Source organism: Barbatula barbatula, assembly GCF_947034865.1.
Source record: "Barbatula barbatula genome assembly, chromosome: 19".
NCBI classification, from domain to species: Eukaryota; Metazoa; Chordata; class Actinopteri; order Cypriniformes; family Nemacheilidae; genus Barbatula; species Barbatula barbatula.
The window spans coordinates 14,915,420-14,921,908 of NC_136782.1; positions in this window are offsets into that span (position 1 = coordinate 14,915,420).

Below are 6,489 nucleotides of genomic sequence, written 5' to 3' on the forward strand. Positions count from 1 at the left end.
AATATACGAGTCGTCTGACAATAACACAGTGGAGAGGATCAGGCCAATGAGAGGCTGTTATACCTCGTCTGGCTGTCCTGATATGCTGTAGTCTGTGACTCTGAACTAGATACTTTGATCCAGCAGCGATTTTACCCGAATCATGCAGCAACAAATTCCAACAAGTCTCTGATGAGTCAGAGACAATTATGAATACTGGGAGCCATTACGGTCAAAAAAGTTTCAAAACATGAATCTACTGGAGAATTTTTTTTCATAGCAGATTCAACGTCGTAAAAATATGCAAAAAGCATTATTTCTACGGTTGATGACACAACCTTCACACTGAAACACTAAAAAGGCTGGGCTCCAAAATGTTCCTAAAATCTAAATACGAAAAAGGCTTCCCACAGACAACGCGAAGCTTAAGGTCTACCAGCATCTTTATTAAAAAGTCAATTTTATTGATCAATTTATGTTAAGTAAAGTGTGTCAACAGCAGACTTTTAACTGAATGTATTAGCAAACAACACATGATTACTCTCTGCCATAATGAAGAAATCAATTTCCTGCTAAATGGAAATGACAACAAGTAAGAGAGTTACCAAAGCAGTCTCAAGCCTTTCATTGATGAAACAAATGGCCACTACAGCACTTGAAACTAAATTAAAGAGCCATCCATTAGAGTGCAAATCTTCAGATTCACTTATGAAACAAGCATTGTAAGTGTTTTACGAAAAAAGGATTTCATTAACATAACATAGTTGTTCTAAGAAAATAAAATTTTGCCTGAAAAGATAACTGCAATAACTTGCATACTGCAATACAACGATAAACTTAATCAGTCCAAATCAAAACAAAATAAACTCTTTAGAAAGAAAAATATTTTACCAATCTGAGCAACTACAACATTAAAGCCCATCACCTAACCCTTTACAAAGAAAAAAACGTATTAAAGGCTTTACGAAAAACAACAGAGGATGAACCATAACAACGAACGTCTATACCCAGATCAATCTACTTATCAAATTGTTAAATCAGATTAACTGTCTAATTCTGAATAAACCTCTGAAAGAAATCCGGCTTTATTGTTCAAGAAGCTCCAAAACTATACCCCAAGCCAAGATCTGTCTTCAGACAGACTGAGAGGATGTTTTAGGATCAAAATAGTCCAACAGCCCCTCAGAATATTCTTTTCATGTTAAAGAAGTGTAATAAAAATAATCTATGAGAACGTTGATATCCCAAAACAGGACTTTGTTAGTGATGAATATTAGCTACATACGATCTTGCAAATTGTGTAAGAACAAAAGAAATCACACCAACAATTTACATATCAAAATACATAAGCAATAAGCCCCACGAAGCAGTGGGTTACAGTGCATTTTATAACAGCTAAGGGCGTTGTGTCTAAAACCCCCTTAGCTCACTGTAACCCACTCCTTCACAGGGTTTATTGCTTTTATAAAACGGTTATTCCATATGCGTAGCAAGGTTTTATTAAATAAAGTAAATAAAATTATGTTTAGGCTATGTAATGCGGACAGTCGTTATAAATCAGGGCTCAGAACTCTGCTCTGCTCGATTTACATATATTTACAACCACCGCTAACATTTTATGCTGCTGCCTTTTTGTTTTCATTTCATCACAAGAATAAAACATTTTTGTGAGTTAGACTTACTCTTTTTGAGTTCCTTAATACGCTTGTCTCTAATTATAGTTAATTATTGCAAGAGATTAACGGTCTAAACCTCTGACCAGCCTCCGACCCATAAGGGTTTTTTTCGATTCTGAGCTGTAAAAACTGGCATCCAATTCAGGCCAAGATGGCAACATGACAGGCAGATTAACCAAAATGAGGATTAGCTATCAATTTCATTATAGATTACTCCTCACCTGCCTAGTTGCATCCCCCTTTATAATATAAGGATTATCGAGACTGGTGCAAACTGAAGCAACAAACAGCGACTAGGCAACCACCTGTCCACAAGCCGCTCCTAGTTAAAGCACCCACACCAAATACACAGCAGTTACAACAACATCGCACCGCACCCACTGCCCCTAACAATGCTATCACAGCTTCTGCTGTGTGATGTGAATCCTTGGGGACGCACAGCCTCACATATTCAGGTCAACCTAGAGTATGTCATGCCCTGTGCGCTGCACTGACCATTTGACAAAAGAGAAGATCAAGGTGCGAGTATTATATATTATAAGTAAGTCTTATATGAAAAAACGACAGCAATAAAAGTCAACCTGGATTCTGTAACTGAAAAATAAGAAGTGTCAGTGATCTTAAGCGGCAGTAACCTACTGCATAAAACATGCACATAAAATCATAACAAATGGACTAGTAAAAAAAGGAATAAATCACTCAGAAATTTAAATCGCACTTTCAAATGCAATGACTCAATGCCAAAGAATGTGTTGCTCGTATATTTGATATTTTAGCACTGAAATAAACAACAAAATCATGACAGCACCTCATGTCACCAAAATGATACTACAAATGAAGTTTAAAGGGATGTTACAACCAAACATGAAAATTCTATCATAATTTCCTCACCCAACCTGTATGACTGACTTTCTTCTGCAGATATTTTGAAGAATGTTGGTAACCGAACAATGGCGGTACCTATTCAGTTTCATTGTGTGAACACAAAAACTAATGCATTTCAATGGGTTCCAGCATTGTATGGTTACAGACATTCTTCAAAATATCTTCCTTTTTGTTCTGCAGAAGAAAGTCAGCAGGTTTGAAATATCAAGAAAGTCAGTAAATGATGACAGAATTTTCATTTTGAGGTGAAATATGCCTTTAAAAGAGACTTAATGTAACACCACTGTATTAATTTATTAGAATATATGTAGAATTTTCATTCAGATCAGTTTTTTTCACTTATAAATATACACAATAATAAAACAGCTTAAACATTCAAAAACTCATTTTTGTATGTTGCATCCCAAAAGCAGTGAGATGAAAACTCGACTCTGAATGGTCAAATTTTATACTCTGTGAAGCGTGATAATTTCCTCTCATGAGACAAAATGATCCAGTTTAATTACAAATTTAACGTTAACCTCTATAATGAGGTTGGGGTCTGTCAACCTCCTTCCCCACATTAAAAACCACCAAACTACGCCGTGTGCATTCAGCTCCCTACGGGCTGTGAATAATGGCCAATTATCTAATGTGCCCTCAACGTCCTGACCCATTCTGAATTAAAGTTGGACAAGCGTTGTGAGGTAACGGCTGAGACTAACACCTTGAGGCAAAGACAATGGGCCAGCAGCAGGGATTACAGTGCCGGACAGCAGCCGGATCCCAAATTACACACCAATGGAAGGCGGGATTAATGTGGTGCGCTAGTGGCGCCGTGAATGACGGGATGACACCTCTGCAGAGCGTGTCGGCCTGGTGATACACACCCAGAAGGAGGTCAGGCCAGAGGGGTGAAAGATTTGTCTGGATGAGCCTGATTCAGGAGGGTCACGAGAGTTGACCGCAGCCTAAATTTAAAGCAGGCGTGACAGGCTTGAATAGTCAAATGCATGTTCAGGCGCAAGTGAAACAAGGATTTCAGGACATGCTTTACCGAAGCTTAAAAGGTAGAGTAAGGTTATGACAATGTCAAGGGGTTTGAATGTCATTGAATGCACATACTAGTCAAAAAATTTAAAGCTTGTATGCCGCTTTGGATAAAAAACATCTAATAAATGTATCTGTGTCAGATTGTTCTCATACATGCAATTACCACTAATAAGAGCCTAAAAATCAATCTAATCATCTACTGTATATTGTTTACTGTTCATATTGTACAGTAAGCCACATAAAAGTGTCAATATATTTTTACATACATTATCTCCAAAATATCTCTCAGATACAATAAAGCAAGGAGTGAAATGCGGTCAACTGAGGCCAGACAAGCAGGCGTGATGAGAAGTTGCACGGATCCTCATGAATACACCTCAGACTCAATGGATCAATAAACTTATGTTCATGTGCTTGGGTGCAGCTTTTAATAGCCTAATAATAACAGACCAATAAGTACATGTAAGATCTTGATCAATATCTGACGGAACATTAAACTGACTTGTGTCATCATTCGACAAAGCCATCACCAGATTGCCCTGAACAGTATTATGGCATTTAATTTGTGCTATAGAAATAACAAAGCATCTGATCTTCATGAGTGGTGTTGTTCCTGTCCGTGGCATCCCCTTCGTGTTTAAGTACCTGTCTGGTTCGGGTTTAGTTAAAGCTTCCAATCGATAAGGATTTTTTTTATCCAGTTTGAAAAATTTGTTCCATATGTTGTTGCATAAGGGTGGATATTTATAGTATGCCTGTGCACGTTTACACAAAACTACAAAGTACTCCTATGCTGTCTCTGAAATTACCACAGAAACATTTCACCCTGGCCAACTTCTGTTCTTAAAAAATGAACACCACAAAACCTTCATTTCTTAGTAAAACTTGTGTTTGATATCACAAGAAGTGACATGAAAACATCACATATAACATGCAGTAATAGTATTTCTAATTAAATGAATCCTGTGCCAGGCCTACGAATGCTTCAAATCCTTTATCTCCCTGTTTGTCTGGTCAGTAGGGCTACAGTGAACAACATGGATCAGGTAAGGTGGCGTGTTTTGCATGAGTAGCGTCAAAACCACATTCCAATCGGACACCATGGGTGTGTCGAACTGGGATGTGGTTCTCTCAAATGACACCAAACTTGCATCCGATCAGGGGAAAATTAATCCATGGGACTTAAAACATTTTAACATTTAAACCCACTTTAAACCACTTGGAGAGTGGTGTCTTTTGGAAACAAATTATTTGACTTACCCTGGTAAATAATATGTCATTGAAGTCCATTCAAAAAGGCAGATCAACTGGGTAACCACTGGAAGAGAAAAGCTCTAAATCACAAGGAATATTCGACCACTAAGTGCCTATAACAAATATTCGACCTAACCTCTGTATTTGGGAGTGTCTGGACTCAGATGCCATTTTAAGCCTCTTTGGCTGCCTTTTCTTTCTTGAATACGACCTCATAACCTTTATACCTGTTTTCATGGGATTATAGAAGCAACACTAAATAATACAACATGACTGCGCTTCATGAGTCTAAGCATACACAGAAACAGAGGTTCCTACCTGTTTTCTGGATCTCTGATCTGTCATTCAGAACTGGTACGGGAAGCAGTTGCTTTGTTGTTTTAAAAGGGACTGTTTGACTCTTTGTTTTCTCTAAAAACTCTGGAGTTAAGACCACGGGAGACACCCCTGAGGGTCTCTGGGCTAGGGGCTTAACTGTATTTCTAAGTTTGTGCCCCTTCACAGACACTAGTGCTGGATGTGCTCGAGCATGACTGTATTGCTGTCTTAAAACAAAATTTTCCACATCACTACAATTTTGAAGTCCAGAGGCCTCAGCGACATCTATTTTCAGTGTCTCTTCCCTCCATGTCTTAGTCTTACTCAGGCCATGGCCTCTCATTTTCTGCCTTGGGTTTTGTTTGAGTGACTCCGGAGGCCTTGATCTGGTTTTTCCATGATCTAACTGTAGACATTCAGTTTGGGTCTTGACTGGCACTGTCTCCCTGAACCTTACCAGGACGTCTGATCTTTGACCTGGTAAATCAAGCACATACACTTTCTAAATAAATATGAAAAAATATTCTTTACAATGCCTGAATGCAATATTGCTTAAAAGAGTGGAAAGAGCTTTTGTCTAGAAACTAAAACCATTTAATTGCGTACAGACAGCCACACAGGGGCTGAATTTGACTAATTCAATTAATTTGATGAGTTTAATAAATGGCTGACTGGGGCAGGGTCCAACTGTTTCGCAGTATTGCGTGGCTGCAGACAGCTTATTAGGACGTCTTGAGCTACACTCGTTCTCACGCTTTACTCTTTAGCATCTTTATTCAGATTGATACTAATGGCCTGTTCTCATCTCGCTGTGCAATTACAGTAAAAAACTGGCTGCCTCCGCACAGGGCAGATGTAGAGGGATGAGCTTTAATCAAATTTCTGCCGTGGACTTTGAAAGCCCCCACATTAACAGCACTGCAGTTTAAGCTCATCTAACAAGACAAATCTTGTCAGGCTAATGGTGGTTAATTTGACTGAGTCCCCCACCCCATCTCCTAACTATGTACAGTATCAAACAAACATCATGTTAATGTTTGAATGTACGGGTAGACGTTTTTTACGGTACATTTTTATGATCTTACGACACACCCGGTTAATACTGTCAGTGACTACAGCTTTCAAATTAAATACCTATAATGCATTACTGCTCAGCGGAGACTGTACGTGCAGCAAAATTCTGTCACACAGAGCTCTTGCATAGAGCTTGAGACTAAATCTCTGTTTATGACTCTGAACCGTGTAATTCTTTCTATAACTTCTAATGGACAGAGCCAGTTAAACAATCATGTTTGATAGAAGTAACATGTACAATAAAGATATTTTTTTAGCGTATTCAATTGTT